This window comes from Topomyia yanbarensis, chromosome 2 (genome assembly GCF_030247195.1).
Source record: "Topomyia yanbarensis strain Yona2022 chromosome 2, ASM3024719v1, whole genome shotgun sequence".
Lineage (NCBI taxonomy): Eukaryota > Metazoa > Arthropoda > Insecta > Diptera > Culicidae > Topomyia > Topomyia yanbarensis.
Genome location: NC_080671.1, coordinates 93,211,637 through 93,231,735, shown reverse-complemented (window position 1 = coordinate 93,231,735; position 20,099 = coordinate 93,211,637). Strand labels below are relative to the sequence as shown.

Sequence of the window (20,099 nt, the reverse complement as noted above, 5' to 3'; positions counted from 1 at the left end):
AGTAGCTGGTGATTGAGTGGAGGCTCTCCTTTTCAATAATACTAGGCTAGAGAATTCTTCCCTCCAATCTTAATCTTTATTCCCCCGATGATCAATGTAGTGTTGTTATAGCAATATATTTTCGATGATTAATCATCGGTGTTACTCGCTAACGAAGATGTATCGTCATCGCGAAGTCTGATGTTTACTTCGATAATTCATCGTTGTATATCGCGGAACACTTTGCGTTAAATGTTTTAGGGAGAATTTCTTGAAGTTTCAATAGTTTTGGACATTTTAAGTGCACACAAGAATAGTATGCAGGATACAATTTGAAATTTTTAACATGTTTAAATAGGAAGGAAGTGAAGGGCAATAAAGAGCGTTGTTTATTAGTGAGTTTACTATCGAAGTCAGGACGATACTCGTAATTTATATTTACGTTTTCGTGATATTTAATTCACGAGTTTCGTTTTAGATTTTTCAAGCAGAGTAGTGTGACTTAATGTAAGTCATGATTTCAGGATCTTAGTCGTGTAATTTCCGTAATTTCTGTTCACGTTGTCCTGATAATTTATTCACAAGAAGAATGATTGGCGTTTACGATTTCGGGATTCCAGACACGATTTTTGATTTTTTTAGTCACGAGTACTATAATTTATGCTCATGATTTCAGAGCCTTAGTCACGACGATAATTTACATTCACATTTTGTTGATATTTCATTCACGATTTTCGTGTTGGATTTTTCTGGCAGAGTAGTGTGACTTATGTTCACGATTTCAGGATCTTATTCACGATTTCCGTAATTTCTATTCGTGTTATCGTGATAATTTAGTGACAAGTAGAATGATTTGTGGTCATGATTTCAGGAACATAGACACGATTTTTGATATTATAGTCACGTGTAGTGCAATTTATGTTCATGATTTTCGTAATTTATATGCACGTTATCGTGATCTTTTATTCTTGAACTCACTTTCAAATCTGGTACGTGGAGTAATGTGACTCTTATTCAGTAGCGCGAATTTTCATTTTCAAATGCCAATTTTCAGTTCAATCTACCGCAACCAAGTTTCAAATTCAAAGCCTCCCTCAGGGGTATAGGGGTGCTACTTTTTCGTGTAAGAGTCATGGGGGCGAGAATGGACAAAGATGGCGGGGGGGGGGGATTTATTACATGGATTACAGATTCGGGTGGCCTTCATCAGAAAAAATTATGTACTGGGACCAGGATGCACAGTGGTTGGAAACGCCAAAAACGTGAACTTAATTCACTAGAGGCCAAACCATCAAATATATTCACAGGGTGTCTTTGGAGGAATTGTTCGGATGAATATTCCCCACAATCTGATAACAATTGAAATTAGGCATGGCTTACTATGATCGAACAAAAAAAATTAACTTTTTATCCTGACGAGGTAGAAAGTTGGTGTCTTCGACAAAGTTTTAGAAATGCTCATAGTGAAGAATTTTGTTGAAGAACTTGAGCTTGTAGGACTAAAGGTTTTCGATTTATAAGGCGTTTTCTATGGCAATTCCCTAAAATCTAGCTTTTTTAATACAACTTTTTCATTGTGACTTTTCATGCAAACTATGTTCAAGACAAATGTGTAGGTATCAAAACTACATAATATTGCCGAAGACTGCATGTAAAAATACTCGTTCACGTTCACGTTTTTGGCGTTTCCGACCACTGTGGGGTGGTCTTCCTGAAGACGGTAGAGGTTTGTCCAGACGATTTCGTAGTACGTCTCAGATGTGGATCGGAAACACATCGAGTTGCGCGTGTGATGTTCGTGCTGTAGGTCTCGCATTTGTTGGCTCATTCGACAGAGATGTTTTGTGTCGCCTTGGAGTCGCATCAAAACCATTGTACAGGCGAAAGAGGGCACTTCTAAGAATGATACGAAAAATAAAAGGGGCAGTTAAATTTCAATATTATTGGTTTTTAAGGAAGATACAAGGGGCACATAGAGGTGATCGCGGCTGGCCAGTACAACTCGAACTGGGACGTTGGTTGATCTTCCTCGGGCCCGCAGGGTATCCATTAGCTGAGACGTGGCGAAACTGTACTCGGTTTTCGCCCAGAAAATGTGCTCTATGTCGTGATAGCCGTCGCCACAAGCGCAGATACCACTATCCACGAGACCCAATACGCCGGAGATATGCATCCAGCGTGAAATGGTTTGCCATGAGTCGGGACATCACACGAATGAAGTCACTACCCACATCCATACCCTTGAACCAAGGTTTCGTCGATACCTTAGGGACTATCGTATGCAGCCACCTTCCTAGCTCCCCACTGCTCCACGAAGTTTGCCATCTTTCGAGGATTCTCTGATGAGTAATACTGAAAAATTCGCTAAAGCAAATTGTTCTTTCATAAACGTCACCTTCTAGGGCACCCATCTTAGCTAAGAAGTCTGCCTGCTTACTTCCCGGAATGGAGCAATGAGAAGGGACCTAAACCCAATTTGTCAGATAAAGCACTCAATAGCTCCCGTATTTTTCCCAAAAAATACGTGGAGTGCTTTTCACGTTTCATCGAGCGAATAACGTCAATGGAACTGAGGCTATCCGAAATGATGAAGTAATGGTCTGCGGGTAATGTGTTAATGTTAAATGTTAAAATCCAAGGGTATACTGAATAGCAGCTAGTTCTGCGGTGTCAACTGAAGCAGGGTCACTGAGTTTGTAGGAGGCGGTGAACTTTAGATTGAAAATACCGAAGCCAGTGGACCCTTCGAGGTTTCATCCGACAATATAAAACATCTTAGAACAGTCGACTTCTGGGAATTTATTATAAAAATTTGTTTGGAACCACTTGCGGGCGTATGAGGTCCGGAATTCCACAAATCACGTCTTTCATGAATGTGTCGAAGAAAATAGTTGATTCAGAAGTATTTATGATGATTTGAGATTTGATTCTCCTTCAAGTTCAAACAAACCTGTTGAATATTAGCACCTCTGCTCATGTTTAATTACAATCGGATAATGCTGATTCTTCCTAAGAAGTAAATTAGGGTAAACCCCTGTATTTATGCACAGGTGCATATAACCTAACCTCAATTAGGTGATATATTTTTTGAGTTTCGGATTCTCTTTGTCAAAAGCAAACAGCTGACTGCGCCGCTAACTAGACACTAGATCCAAACAATGACACATAACTTATGTCAATGTGTACAGTAAACGACTGATCGACACTGATGTCCCGGTTTGTACAGAAGTTCTGATTTTACTGACGAGGACCAAACGGAATCGAAACTGTTTTTAGTTTGCACGCCAATGCGGCAAAATAATGCTGATTCTTCCTAAGAAGTAGATTGGGATACACCGTTGTATTTATGCACAGGTGCATATGACGTAACATAAATTAAGTCATATTTTTATTTTGTTTAGGATTCTTCTCGTCAGTAGCGTTACTTCTTAGAAAGAATCAGCATAATTTTGCCGCAAACCCATGAATATTTAATGATTTTGTGAACTATTTCACTTGCACGAATGGTCAGTCGTGAAAATTATACTAGGAATCACGAACCAGTTCACGTGTCCATGAATAAGTTTTCATGACTTCGTGAACTATTTCACGAGCACGAATGTTCAGTCGCTAGGAATCTTGAATCAGTTCACGTATACACGAATAATACTTTTCGCTCTTGTGAACTATTTCACGAGCTCGAATGGTAAGTCGTGACTATTTTATTACATGAATAAAATTTGATGAACTATTTCAGCATATCGTTGAATATTGATAAAGAGGGAGGGGGTCAAGGGTTTCAGCTTGAAAAAACTCTATTTTTGCGATTTTTTTTAGAACTTTTCGTTGAGCGAATTGATCACAACTTTCGTACATTATAGTGCATCATTTCAATAACATTCTGTAATTTTTCTATGCAAAAATAACGACAAATGACTCGGTAACGAAGTTTTTTGTAGAATATCTCTGGGAAACATGATTTGCGTTATTATCTGCTATTCAAAAACTACTCAACCGAGTTCTTTCAAACTTTGCATATACATTCTATGTAAAAGATACCTAACCCCTACGTCGAGTTTTTGAGATAAATTTTCAATTTTGAGTTTTTTTTACTCATTTCAAACAAAAATTTCAATTTTTCGCGACCGACTTTTTATGAATAAAAACAAACAAATTATTTCAAAAATTTATTGTTGTTATTTTTGCATAGAAAAATTACAGAATGTTATTGAAATGATACACTATAATGTACGAAAGTTGTGATCAATTCGCTCCACGCATTTCTAAAAAAAATGCGCAAAAATAGTTTTATTCAAACTGAAACCCTTAACCACCCTCCCCCCCCCCCCCCCCCCCCTTAACATATTTGGAATCATGAACTAGCTCACGATGATTGAAAGAATTCATGAATGATATTCGAGGTTTCGTGAAATAGTTCACGAAAATATATGTTTAGATGCAGGGGAAGAGTAACACTGAACTAGGGGTTTGCTCAGAAACACAAATAGTGTTTTCGTCAATCCGATGGTAGCTTAGTCCTGTCACTAAGTTAAAGTACAATTCTGATGAGACTAAGTCGAAATACAAATTTCTATTACTAATTTAGTTATAGATTTTGTTCCCTTAACGCTCAAATAATAATCAGAACAATTTTCTGCTTAGAAGAGAAAAAAAAAAATTCCAAAAAATTTTTCCACAAAAAAGAAATATAGCATTCCGTTTGGTATTTTGTTATCTAAACTGGTAGTTTTATATGTGCGATGTAAATCAAAGGGTATTCACAGTACAATGCTACAGATAACATCATTTTAACAAAAAAGAAACAATGCTTACATCGGTAATACATGTCTCCTCACCAATCAGAATAGACCATGCCAGTCGAAGGCCACAATACCAGCACCAATCAGAGCCATCTAATCACGGAAGTATATCAATTAAAAAACTGCTTCTTAGAGAGAAGATGTACGATTAAAATTTTCAAGAGATTTCGCAACTTCTTCCTCCCTTTTTTTAAGGCATCACGCCGATTTTTTTACTGTTCATCTAAATAAACCGATTGCAAGTAGAACTCAAAGTATTCTTTATAGTCTTAATTTTAATAATACAAACGAACAAACGAATTGGAAAAAAAATTAATGCATTGGAAAAAAATTAAGCTCGCATTTTTGCAATATGTGGTGTCGGGATCAAATAAGAAACTTTCTTTGGGGTAGAGTGGGAAATATCAAAAAACGGCTAAGCAGGCGTCGTTTTGCATCCACAGGTTGTCAATTATGCAGTTCATGTCATTTCTGCTCATCGTATATGAAAGAGGACGCTTTTTTTTTTTAAATAATTCGGTTTCTCGGAGTTTGCTGAACCTATTTGACCAAAGTTAATCGTAAATGGAAGGTGTTGCATCCATCTGCTATTAAATTTTATCTCGATTCGACTTCCGCTTCCGGAGTTACGTGTAGTTTCCCACGTTACCCTACGACTTTCAATTTTGGTAGTTTTGTACAGGATCAGTCGGAGCTCGGCAGCTCTTAGGAAAATCAATATTTTCGGGTAGTTTCAGTGAAAAATGATAGTTTATTTGATTCTTTTCACTATAAAAAGATCAAACAAAAAATAGTTATGCTCATTTAACGGTAACTTTCTTAAAAGCTCTCGTTCTTACTTGGGAAATAATGTGAAGAAGAACTGTGTAAATTTTCAAAACGTCCAGTAGACTTTGAGCTATGATTGTGCACCGCATTTTTGCGAGGTGCTTCTGATGAATCATTGTCACTCGCTCAATGTCAAATATTCTGCAAAGAAAATCTGGGATAATGGTGTTAAAATGTTGGCTTATTGCACTCTCTGTACCACCCCCACGCACATTTTAGGGAATCTTTTAATCGGAAATCACCCAATTGCTACAGTCATAATCCTACTCTGACCAAACAATGCGTATTTCCCCTGCATATTACATTCTCCAGTTGTCAGTTCCTAGCTGATCACATTAAAACTTAACAAAGCTAAAATTTAGTAGATTATCAGTTTAGAACCACTCGGTGCAACTTCGCTGTATATCCAATGCCCTTTCATCGATGTGATGTGATGTTCGGCACGAAACATTATTCAATGATATCTATATAGCCTATAATACTGCGAAAAAGAGTATGATCAGATAATTGTAGGGTTTTAGATACCAGTTGTTAGGTCGTTTTTGTTTTTGCGAGACATAGGACACTGATATGCGAGGATGATCGCGACTGAATGTATTATAGCGCAGCGCACGAGCTTTTATATGTTGATCGAGTAGACGAAAGTCACGTACATATAATGTCGCGTGCATAAATTCGTTTGTATAACCTCGTACCCATTTGTTTATTCGAGCTTTAGAATATCCGCGCTGTCCGTTTTTAGAGCTAGTGTCAATCCGACGCTAGCTTAGTCCTGTCACTAAGTTAGTGTCGGATTCTGATGAGACGAAGTCGAAACGCAAATTCCATAACTTATTTTGTTATAGATGTGCCCTTTACGTGCAAGGGTTGTTTTAAACAATTTTCTCTTTAGTGATGACAAAAATAGTTTTTACCGATTTTTTTCTCCACTAAGGAGAAATATAGCACAGTGAATAAGTATTCTTCCGGACATTTTCTCGTTATTCGCCATTATGATATTCCTGAATAATATTTTAGGCACCTAATGAATCTCCTGGTAGCCGGGCATCCAGATAAATCTCAAAATCTTGAATTGCGCGCGAAGTCCAACCCAATTCATTTTTCTCCTCCCGGGACACTTGTGCTCAATAGTCGGACGACCTTCAAACCGACGTTATCTACTGCTGCTTTTGACAAGATTAATGACACTATTGCAGTGGCAAAGTTGGACAGACTTGGCTTTGGTACTAATATTATCCGTTGAATGCAATCGTATCTCAGTGATCGTCGTCTAGCAGTCAAGATAGGTGATTGTGTATCCGAAGAGTTCTTCGCTTCATCTGGTATTCCGCAAGGCAGCCATCTCGGTCCATTGATTTTTCTTCTGTATTTCAACGACGTCAACTTTTGTTTAGAATCTGGAATACTGATGATGCAGCTTTCCTTCAACGCCAACTGGTAACCTTTGCGGAATGGTGCGAGATCAACCGAATGACCCTAAACCCCAAGAAATGTACGGTCATTACGTTCTCGAGGAAAAAAACGCCAATTCGATTCGAATACTGTCTAGCTGAATTCACGATTGACAGAGCGAATTGTGTCAAAGGTCTCGGAGTTTTTCTCGATGAACAACTGATGTTTAAGGCTCAAGTTACCTCAAGGTTTGGTAGTGTGCGTAAGAAAAATTGTGGTTAGCTTTGCCACCAGATTATCCATTTAAACCTTTTCAAAACTCTAAAAGAAGAATATCAGTCGATTTATTAGATCATCACGATTCAGTTCATGCAAAATACCTGCTGGAAAAACCATCGGCTTAGCTGAATGGTGCTTTTGAAAAAGTGGCTGTGATTTTTTCTTTGCGCATTTGTGTTGCGTACTGCACGCTGTGGTAGTGTGACAAAAAATCACAGCCACTTTTTCAAAAGCAACATTTAGCGAAACCGATTGTTTTATCAGCAGTTATTTTGTATGATTTTAATCGTTGTGATCTAATAAATCGGCTGATATTCTTCTTTAGAGTTTTGAAAAGGTTTAAATGAATAATCTGGTGGCAAAGCTGAACACACTTTTTCCTACCCATACTACCTAGCGTTCAAATCTAACACATGCTCAAAAAAGGTAACTTGAACCTTAAACAGCATATCAGCTATATTGTCGCAAAGGCATTACGCTGTTTGGGGTTCATAATGAGAATATCTAAGCACTTTTCAGATATTTACTGCTTGAAATCTCTCTACTGCTCACTCGTTCGATCGACACTGGAATATTATACATTCCTTTCTTTTGATGTGTGTCTAAGTTTTTTCCTTTCTTAATGATTTTTATGAACCTGCTTGAGAACATATCTTTTCTCGGTGTTTCCAATAAAAAGGTGAATTTTCACCGTTTCTTCATCCTCACCGTTCCTGTCATTCTTTCTCTGTCTGTTTTCCAGTGGACTGGAATATTGTTCAGTTGTGTCGAACCCTCATTATCTCAACGGTGTCCATTGAATTGAGACAGTACAGCGCAGATTTGTTCGGTTTACCCTTCGTCGATTGCCTTGGAGCAACCCTCTCGAGCAAACGGAAAGCCCATAATACCCCCATGCTCATGGGGTTTGACAAGGGTGTTTGAAATGGGTTCTACCCATGAAAATACCATTACCATGGTCCGGTAGATCCCACATAAAACACCATATGTTGGTGTATTTATGGGTTATTCAGACCATATTATGGTGTCTTGATGGTTGAGAATTTTGGCACGGACCACGTTTAAGGTCATTTCAAGGGGCTGTGCTTTGTTTGAACCCATTAGTATTTGCTCGGGCTCACCAGCTGGCAAGTTACGAAAGCCGGGGTTTGCTTATTGGACTCGATACATCGCAAGTGCGGCGGGATCTATTCCGTGCTATGAGGATTTCAGATATTTTGCAAGATCGAATTGACTGCCCCGAGCTTCTTAGTGCGCCGGACTAACTATGGAGTTAACGGTGCCATCATTGGTTTGCAGCGGACCTTCAACAGAGTGTCATCCGAGTTTGATCTTCACATTCCACGTAGCAGATTACAATTTGACCTTTTAAATAGATTAAAAAATTATCACTAGGACCACACTGTGTCTGTTGGTATTAATTATAAATAAATAGTATATATGCAGCCTCCAACAAAAACAAGCGTCGGACTAACATTCTTTCCTTCCTTGCTGCGAGCCAGGTTCGGATCTGGCCGACTCCGGTACTGGTCAATAACAACTTGGAATTACAAGAAGTTAAACATTGAAGGATGATTTGTTATTCCCATACATTATCTTCTATTGATTCTCTGTACAACTTCAGCTAGTCCCGATCAATAACGGAGTAGCAACCAGGGGTGGTCGCACAAGCTCAATATGAAGAGCTACAATTATGTTCAATAGATTGTGAATTTTCCTAGTTGATTTTCAGGAGAAAATTGTGAAGAGCACAAAACCAATAACTAAATTAATTATGGAATTTGTGTTTCATCAGAATCCGACAGTAACTTAGTGACTAGGCTAGCGCCGGATTAACGCTAGCTCAAAAAAAACCCCAAACTGTTTCTGAACAAACCACTAGTCCTGTGAGAAGTTCCGCAAGAAAAGGAGTTTTGATTAAGCTGATGAAATCGAAACTTGGTCTAGCTTACAAGCCAATGCACTAAGTTAGTGTCTGATTCTGATGAGACGAAATCGAAATGCAAATTCCATAATGAATTTAATATTGATTGTTGATAATTGCAGTAAATTTATTCAACCTAATACATGTAATATTAATTGATGATGTTTGCAATGTCGTCAATCCATTCAAGCCTATGGGAGGGAATAACCCAATGCATGAAAAATGTGTTTAGAAAATAAAAAAAAACTCCCTCCGTGACAATGTTTCAAAGCTATCGAAACACTGCCGTGACCAGGATTCGAACCTGGGTTACTACGGCCACAACGTAGGGTCCTAACCACTAGACGATCACGGCTATCGGGAGTGTTGAAGCAATGGCTTCAAACTGAACATATTCTGCAGACACCCCGTCGATAATTTCGAGAAAAAGAAATTTATATTGTGCATTTACAGTTAACTCTCTCAAAGCAGTAATCTGAAGAACCTGAAAGGACAAAAAACCTACAATTTAATTTTTCTAGGCAATATTTAATCAGATTTAAAATCTAGATATAAAACAATTCGCTTTTAATTATAACGAGTCGAGCTACACTGTCTTTCATTTCGCTTTACCTTTGCTACACCTGATCGAATCAAAATCCCAGTTCGAAAGCGCCGCAGAAAATTGACGTGGGCTTAAATTACTTTCGCTTTTAGCCGACGAAGCAATTTCCTACAATGAAGCTCAGTTCGCTGAGGCGTGCCGAGCAGTTGCAGAGTAAGCTTTCTTATTTTTTATAACTAACGGCTAAAAATAAACACCGGCTTTGGTTCGACCTGTTGATCAATTATGGTTTAACAAAAGGATAAGAAATTCTTCAATGAAAAGATATCCAGACAAATGCAGATGTCTATACTGTTGCCAACAAGTTGTTGTTTCCAGCACCAGAGAGGAGCTATAGTTTTTCATCCCACATTAATTGCTTCTGTCTACGCAGATCCCAAACAGCAGCCAGGAAATGTAATTAAATTTAGCAGATAAACTTTTCCAATTACATTTTTTGGTATTTATTCGTGAACTAAGCAAGCCGGTGTCACAATGTAGTTCCTGGAATATCGTGGAATGTTTTTTGACAAGCTTCGTTGCGTTCGAGGTAGAACAGTGCTGGAAGCTTTTGAACAGCTGAAAAGTTAGCTAATTAATCATACAGACAGAGAAAACAGTACTTATCGTACAAGTGTATGAATCAAGACTAACAAGAACAGAGCAAGTCACAAATTCAACTTCCCGCTACTATTTTTAAGTGCCCTGGACCGATACAAATGACGGGGGTGGGTGGCAATAGTGGCTAGAATCTTCAAAGGCAAACTCCTGATCGTTTTTCTTAGAAAGCAGGAAAAAAGCAGTTTGTTTTCCGTCTATTCCGAGGAAGGAACGAGTGTCGTTGTACGCCGAGTTGAAAGCTTTTGAAAACTGTTTCCTATCTATAAAGAGTGCTTGCTTTAGTTTCAATGTTAATTCGTAACGTAATCAGCGTCTGTGTGGCCATGGTTGGTGGAACGAAGCAACCAATGTTTATCAACCGTTTCCGTGGTGTAGTGGTTATCACATCCGCCTAACACGCGGAAGGCCCCCGGTTCGATCCCGGGCGGAAACAAGGTAATATTTTAGCAAGCAAAAAACCCGTTCGTTTTTTCTATATTTTTTTTTATTTATCACGATATCACATATCTTCCAAAATCACGCTGGAAGTATACATCACGTAACTTCAATTCTCGGTTCGCCACTCGAAGCCGTTACTTGTTAAGCGTTTGTTTAACCCAACTAATTCAGGTAAAAGTTGATTCCCTACCAAATTCCAAATGTTTACTGGTTTTATTACTGTTTTATGGTAGTTTTATCAAAATATCTGGTTTTGTAACTGATTTCGCCAATTACATTTAGTTTAATGTGAGCAACCGATAATCGGAACATGCTACGTAAAATCCGGTTCAAGTAGACAAGAATGTAAAAATCGGAAAAAAAACTTTAGGCATAAAAATCGGACTGGTCTCCTCTGTGAAAGTCGGATAAAAAACCTTCAGTATAAAAAACAGAAAAATAAATATTTATACCCAATTCTTACAAAGTGGTATTGTTCAGCCGAATTTTAATATTGAACGTCACCATATATGGAAGTTCTTGGCTATGTACGAATTATTCATTTTAAGCTGTTCGATGGTCAGCTGGTTTGGCGGTGGTCAGCTATTTTCGTCCGCGTCACCTATTTATATTGGGTGATTCATCAATTGAAGCAACTAATTTTTAGCTGCCTCAATTTTTTGCAAACAACTAAGAAGGCTTCATTTTATTATGTTCAGAATTGCATATATTTGTCGTATGTAATTTTTAATGTTATTTGATTTGATGGCAAAAACAAATGTCCTATCCTGTTCTAGTAATTAGTATAAAAACCGCGCGCATATCATAGACTATACAGGGTGTTTGGTTCATGATTAAGAATCTCTCGAGGGGTGATTGACTGTCATATTTGGAGAAAAAAATCGTTCTACACATATCATTAAATCTCAACCGTTACAGAGTTATTGAACTTTTTGTGTAAAAAACTTATTTATCTTAAAATACTTCTAACTCGAAAAGTATACCTCGTATTTTAAATCTTTTAGTTCCATTGGAAAGGTAAGAAAATTTTCTATCGAATCGCGTTCTCATATCTTTCAGTTAAGTAGTTTTAATTACCTTTTAGTTATAAAGTAGTTCAAAGTTGGTGCTTTTAATGAGGTTTTTGTTAATTCTCTCAAAATAATGAATTATGATTATAGCAATATCTATTATTCAAAAGATGGGTTTGAGGACGATTTATAATTTGTTCTTCAACATGATATTCCTATCTCTCCTCGTTTTCTTGTAATTTCACTTCCAATTTTTTCCTGTAATCGACCTGCAAGTGCTTGAAAGACTTTAATCTAAAAAATATGCTTTATATCGTTATTACCAGGGCTTCATTGGAAAGTTGAGAAAATTTCCTTTCGATGTATGTACAGATATCTTTTAGTTAAGTGTACTAAATGACTTTTTACTAGTAAAATAACTCAAAATTAGCGTTTTTTGGAGAGTTTTGTAATTATTCTAATTATTAATCAACTAAATTTATAATCACTATTGTTCATTTGGTGCCCCTTAATATTCTCTACAACTTGTTATTTGACACTTTATCCCTATCGCTTTTCATTTCGCTGCAATTTAATAGTTAACACAGCATGACCTCATCACAAATGTAGTGGATTCGAAATCGTTGTTTTTGCACATCAAACGAGGTGATAAAAATGATCTAGCTTCAAAACTAAAAGAGATACTTTAATGGAGCCAAAGAAAAAACTGTAGAACTTGCTGAGATGCATTAATTCCATGTGTGCGTTAATTCCATGATGCATTAATTCCATGTTTCTTATTTACTATTTTAAGAAAATAACGAAAATGTAAATAATAACACTAATTTTAAACTAATTAGCTTCTAAAAGAATACTAAATTCACTTAACTGAAAGGCATTTATACCTCTTTCTATGCAAAATTTTCCTGGCTTTCGAATAAAAATAAGAAAAGGTACAATAAGTGCCATAGTGCAATAAACACAATAAACACATAATAACAGACTTGCATTGATCGTATCACTGATCCTTGATCCCGTGGAAATGCAGAGGTATACACGGTCTCCTTAATAACGTTTGATACACTAACATTCCTTTCCTTCCCCGATGACCCCGAGAACGTGGCCGGCACCGTTATTGGTATTTCACACTATAGAACTCTCGAAACGTGCACATTGAGAATGGATAGCTACTCCCAGGCTCTATTCGTTGATTATCCGTGCAATTTTGTTTGTTCTGGTTGATTGCGGAGTAGCAAGTACGAATTGTACGGTCATCATGCTAGTGAGAACTTTCTATGTGATTCTTATGGAGGATCGGAGTCCCATTTTTACGCTCATATGTGTGCCAGCAAAAAGAAGTGTTTTTCGGCAAAGTTGATTGTTTTGACATTTTTAATACATGCATCAAAGAGACTTATACTCTATAACCTATGTAGATGGCGTTACATGATATTTAAAAAAATACACAAGAAAATGGATTTTTACTCGATAGTTTTGCGCATGTCCGATTTAACGCCTGATTTAAAAATAGGCACTAAAAAGGATGATATCCATATTTCTGGGAATTCTTGAAAGAATTTTCCAAATAAATTGCAAATTTCGGTACTGTTATTTCCTACATGTCCATTAAAATGCATTTGAGATGGAAAGTTGCTACTTTCCAATTTCGTTTTCACGTAATTGAAAAAATTATTTTGATAAATGTTGATTTCGTTGTCGATTTTCTTTTTGAGAGTCACCCTACTGGAGTTGGAGGCTCTCCCTCAGAATTATTCACTACAATTGCAGGCGAGGCAGGAAATGTTATCCACTAAAACACTGCTTAAGGCCAAATGCAGCGTGTCGTGATTTTGAAGGTGACATTCATTGTACGGTTCGAAAATGTGCAGATGTAGCGACATCACCATCGCGCATAACATCGCGAAATGCTCGAGCGTTTGTACGTTAGCGCGTTAGATCGCATGGGCGTTTGTATGTCGTGTGTGCTTGCGTTTATGTAAGTTCGCGTGAATATTTGAATTTTGTAACCGTGTTCCCATACGCATATTAGCGGGTGATCTTGGGTTATCGTGCGCGTACCGTGAAGCTGATACTCAATTTTCGGTGTATGTTTCAGATGCTAGAATAGAGTGAGTTCTTCCATATCACTAGAGTTACCGGTCATGTGACCATGGAACGTGTTTTCTAGTGGTATGAGCGTCATTTTTTTTTGGTTTGGTCCACCAGAAGGCATTTTTTTATATTTCGATTATAGAGGTTTTTGCCTTAAGGTCATTCGCCTCTTCGGGTTAGAAAAATCTCTTATGAAAAATTTCTAACCCTATGTGCGGGATCGGGACTCGAACCCAGGTGCGCTGCGTACAAAGCAATCGATTTACCAACTACGCTACGCCCACCCCAAAATCAGAAGGCATTGGACCTAGGCTGCTAGGGCCGAGAGTAGTGACTTGTGGACGAAACCGATTCATTATCGCTTTTATAGGTTTATAGGTTCACTCTTGAGGCCGCGTTTGACAGAACAGACAGAAGTTAGAGATTTCCGGACGTGACCGATTCATTATCGTGCGAATATGGGCGTTTGTAAGTTCCCGCTTGAGACTGCGTCTACAAGTTTATTAGTACTAAAACACTCACATAATATTTGGGATGTTTTCATGTTTGCGGACTTTGAAGTGCGTGCATGATCGCGACGATTTTAAGCGTTTGTATGTTAACGTGCTGAAGGCTAGAAAAGAGATTCCTCACATCACTAAGATTCCCGGTCATGTCGCCATGGGACGCATTGTTTAGTCGACGTGAACATAATTTTTTATTGGTTCAACTAACAGCATGGGCCTAGACTACTAGGTCCAAGAGTGGGAACTTTCAGACGTGACTGATTCATGAACGCGCGGACACATGTTTTGAGAGCGCGTTTACGAGTTTATAAGCACTAAAACGTTCGTTTAATCACCGGGGTGCTTTAATATTTGCGAGATCGCGGGCGTGGTTATGCGTGGACGAAGCGTTTAAATGTTAATGTGTTTATCGCTTTTGCCAGTGTGTAAGTAACTTCGCGAGCGTAAATTCGATTTTAAAATCGTGACGTAATTCGCATGTTCGCGTGGGTTTCTTGAATTATTGTGCGAACCGTGACTCTGATGCTTAATTTTCAGTGTACGGTTCAGATACTAGAACAGAGCTCCCCCATATCACAAGAGTTGTCATGGATCGTGTTGTCAAGAAAATATGAGCGTTATTTTTTTATTGGTAAAACTGAAGGCACCAGGCTAGGCTGCTAGAACCGAGAGTAGAGACCTTTATGACCAGCATTGTGTTATCGAGAAGGCCACGAGCGCTTCTACGTATGGGTGTGCAATGAATTGTGTTAATGTGTGTATAAATCTAATTTAAAATATAGTAGTAAAAAGAAACATAACATGCCGAATAAAGAAAAAAACAGATGCAAATGGATTAATTAGAAGTGCATTGATTGTATTGTATTGACTGATATTATTTTTGGTATACAGGACTAATCAAGTAGATGAAAAGCACACAGGCAGTCAAACTACTTGAATTCGCCTAAATTGCAGGATGTGATGTGTGTTTACCATTACCGACAATTGCATTAAGTAAGAATTTGTTCATGCTATGGTATGCGTCGGTAAATTTATCGCACCTTAATGTATCCAATTGAATTGAACACCGGAAAAACGAATCCTAGAAAGGAATACCCACTTTTCCATTCTATACGCCAGTTCTGCATCCATTCTCTGACCCATCTGTCACAAATATTCAGACGCATACACAGGCAGACATACGACTTTTTTTTTACAATGGAGAAGACCTTTATGTCCTAGCCCAGTACACGTGCTATTGGTAGGGTCCAATCTACCACACGGGGTGCACTGGGGGCGTGTCGGACTCGAATGGTGACCAGCCATTAATACCGACTAAACTCCATTGGGCTCCGCCATCATTCCTCCTAGGAACTACCTCTCGGTATTACTTCTGGGGGACAGACATACGACTAGAAAATAACAGTTGTACACTAGTACTAAAAACTACAATTATGACTACACTAACACTAATAGGTTTCTACTTTTACATTTTTTTTAATTAATTAGCTGGGCTCTCGAACAGTAACCTATTAGATCATGTGACTATTCCACACAAGACTGTTGCCCCAAATGGTTACTTGTAATATGTGTGCTGGTGTCTACTGGTGTGAAATGAGATTCCACAAATCCCATTGGATTGGTAGATACTACACCGACAAAAAGATATCTCCGCGATTCTGCGTGACACACAATCAGCACTTCAACAGGGAATATGCGATAAAAGAATTTATTTTTGCGCTGACAATCAGTATACCTTAAAAGCACTGTGTAGTTTGGCAGATTTGAGATCTAAATTTGGAATAGCATGTCGAACTCAAATCGAACTCTGCATTTCAAAATCTATCTACCTTTAGTGGGTATCCAGTCATTCCGGTATTCCTGGAAATGAATTTGCAGATGAATGGGCTAATGCACGCACAATCGCTGCGACTGTTTTCGTTGATACAGAATCAGTTTTACCATTGACGATTAAGTGGATAAAGCATTCGCGCCGAACATGCCAACTATTGATGTAGCATGCAAACTTGAGTTAAAACGAAAATGTTTCTACCTGATGTGAGTCCTAAAATGTTGAAGAATTTTTTCCTTTTTCCAAGCATCTATTTTGTAAATGGTAAAAAAATTGTATGAATCTTTCTATTTAAATTTAATATTCTTCCTAAATTCTGCTATTCTACTGATAAGTTTTTACTATTTTCATATTTGATAATTTGTATTTAAATTTATAAACTGCTGTACAGACAGAATTTTGCCAGACCTTCATGAGTCTTAATGAAATTTAGTATACATTTTTCTCCAGGCACCATCGTTTTGTTGGTGATATTAAGATTCGATTTAAGTCCGCAACTACGAATTCCTTACCAGATCATCAGTTTCCGAGCAAATTTAGTGGCGAGAACAAACATGAGTTTTCTGGGAACATCATCCCATGCGGTGGGTCAGGTTACTCTTTTTTTCGAGACCCTCTCTGATATCCATTTCTGGTCCTCCAGAAGAAGACACTCTCAGTACTTTGTCACAACCCGGTCGTCCAACTCCCAGACGTATGACCCTTTTCTAATATTTTTTCGCGATATTTCGATGTTGATACGCAGAATTAATTTTATTTCTAGTATTCCATCTAGCACAACTTTTTTGAAGACTGCATGTATCGAGACGTAGTTGTCGCCACTGGAACCCGTATACTTTTGAAACAAAACACTGTTAAAGCATTCAAATCAGACCACAAATGGCACTACTGTGTCTGGAATCCAAATTAACCGTGGAGATGGGCATAGCGTAGTTGGTAAATCTATCGGTTTTTCGATTTTTTATTTCCAATGTCAGAATTATCGATTAAAATGTTTCGGTATTTCCAACCCTAGTCAAAACATCCATAAACGAGCAGTCGATGGTGCGCTTTCGTATCCAAAAGAGCGAAACACAGTGAACTAACGCGACTGCCAGTGATTATTAATAAAAATAATTACACTATAAATTCGCCAGAATACTCGCTAAACTTTCTTTTCTTACTCAGCACTAGATACCCTACCTCTTCCGCCATGCGCATACAGTTCTCGAAAAACTTGGTGCTTCCATGGTATTTAGAGCTTTCATTCCGCTCATTTTCATGACCCTCTTTAAAACGAGAATTAGGACCATCATTCGAGACATTCAAATCAAATTTACTGTAGCTTATCGCCGCTCCCCGTCTCTGACTCCTCATTACTTTAACTTCACCACCCCATCCCTACATCTCGGCAAATCCAAGTAATAAACCAAACCATTATTTCATTCCATTTTATGAATTTACATCACGACGAAAAGACATGCAAAATTTGGCAACCAAGTGAATATCTCGCTAACCTCACTAGACACAGTCAGTGCGCGCCAGAAGGCATTTGGCTTACACTTCTTCGCTCGGCGAATTTGGTTGGTCAATGTTCCAGAAATAAACCAGAATTGATAGCTTCCGGACGCGCGCAGTTATCACGATTGCGGTCGTCCGTCCGCCGCACTCTTCCTATGGGTCCGGTCCCTTATCAATCTAGGCTAACCAACCAACCCACGCACGGAAAAGCGCAAGGTTGAAGACGGGGTGGATTTTTGAATGGGGATCGTCATTTTCGTCCTAAGACAGAGTCGACGTCTTCTGATGATAAGCCAGCCGGGCGACACCATGTTAGCCGAGAAGACAAGAAAGGAAAATGTGTTCATTCTCGGTGGTGAAAAATTACCTTCCAAACACAATGCCAGCAGCGGTATGTGTTAGTGTCACACCGTTCTTTTTGAACTGTCAGCCAAGATTACGCAAATAGGTTCATAAAGTTTCGCTCAGTTCGCTATGGACCATTAATTATCATTTTTTTCGCGGAAGGGACAACTCACGAATGAAGAAAATGGTTACAATCTTCAATTAAAAAGTCTGCCTCAAATCAAAGTATTTTAATCAGCCTGATTATCTTTTTCGAAGACGGAATCGATTAGGCGATATACCAAAACCGCTTTTTATTTTACAAATTGGAACATGCTAGGAAACCATACTCATGCTTATTCGGCAGTGATTGATTGGATTTCATTTTTTAAAAAGAACAGTATTCTTCACAATTATTAACTTATGTTCTTATGAACGCTCTTATGATTTCGCAGGAGGATCTAATCAATTTAGTTCGCAAACGTAGTTCCTGTGGGACAGGAAGAAAAACAGCCCGAGATTTATTCGCTCCGTCATCATCGTCATCATCAACTCGCAACTCAGACACTAGAGAGCTTCGTCTAGCGACGAGCAAAGGACCCTCTTTGCTCCTCTATCTAATTTAATCTGTTTCTATCCTGCTCAACTCCTCCTGTCCTGCGTAATGGCGAGCTTGTCGAATACAAAACAATGATGACGATGCCGCAACTAGCAATCGGTTCCCTCTCATCTGTCTTTGTTGGGTAGATGATTAACTTGTGACACGTGCCGGTGGAACCTATAAGATCTTTGGGTTAAGGCGTGACTAGATAGACGTTTTTCCGGCTCTGGTAAGTGATATTGAAGGTCGAGGAACAATTCCAAGTGGCAAGTGGTTCAAGAACCCACATCGTTTTATGGTGTTTTCGCAATTATGAGTAATATTATGAAATTGGCACACAACTAAGTTTGTCACTGGAAACTCTCGCAGGCACGTATATTTGTCAGATTGATGAAAGTAACACACTAGGTATGATTGATGGTTGTTTGTGGTTGGATTGTGACAAAAAGCATGGTTGTATGTGGAAAAATAAATCCAACAGAATAGCAATCATGCAAACTACCCCGGAAGAAGTTTGTTTGAAGAGAGTCTGACCTAGTTTCCACTTCAGTTCCGAATCCGTGGATATTTTAGTAAATACAGACATTGGAATGCTGTAGAAAACAAAACTAACTGAAAAAAAAACATGGACGCGATGCGATACGGATCTGTACTGTATTTTGTTTACGAAGAATGGATGATGTACATAAAAGAGATATTGCAAGTAATCTCATCACGGAAAATTTTAATTTTAATTTAATTTTAAGTGCACGCAAAAATTCGTTCATAAATACAACAAAATATCACGATTTCGTGAACTGTAAATCGTTTACGGAAACCGTGATCAACTTCCCGAAATTATGAACGAAAAACCTCGTATTCATGGAACTAAGTGTGTTCCCAAAAACTGGTTCGCTCCGAATATATACATGGCGTTACATTCGAATATTTGGTTGGGTTGCTGTTGTTGTTCCCTGATTATGTTTAATTTTTGTCGTGATTCTTGTTACTAATTTGGGAATACACAGACAACAGTCAAAATGATGTTCATGGTTTCAGGAACTTATTCACGGTGTTTATGATTTCTCACCACGTCTCCGTGCTATTTTAATCATGAGTTTACGATGTGGGCTTTCCGTCAGACTAGCGGGATTTATGTCAATGATTTCAGGATCTCAGTCGCGATTTTCGTGATTTCTATTCACGTCATCCTAAAAATTTAGTCATGATTAGAGTGGTTCGTGTTCAAGATTGTAGGATCTTAGTAACGTTTTTTGATATTTTAATTACGAGTAATGTGATTTATGTTTTTGATTTCAAGAACCTTGTCATTATTTTCATAATTTATATACTCGTTGTCGTGATATTTTACTCACGAGTAGAGATTTATCTTTATTTATGTTCATGATTTCAG

The 20,099-nt window shown here is 38.1% G+C and overlaps 1 protein-coding gene and 2 non-coding genes across 5 annotated transcripts in view; 1 reads left to right on the top strand and 2 right to left on the bottom strand.

The window, feature by feature from the left end:
* LOC131678837 (mitogen-activated protein kinase 1) overlaps positions 1-20,099 on the bottom strand; it is a 301,065-nt gene that overhangs the window by 243,528 nt on the left and 37,438 nt on the right. The gene's annotated exons all lie outside the window — the stretch shown is intronic.
* On the bottom strand, positions 9,485-9,556 carry Trnah-gug (transfer RNA histidin (anticodon GUG)). The gene has a single exon. It is a non-coding gene; the product is annotated as a tRNA-His (tRNA).
* Positions 10,766-10,838, top strand: Trnav-aac (transfer RNA valine (anticodon AAC)). The gene has a single exon. It is a non-coding gene; the product is annotated as a tRNA-Val (tRNA).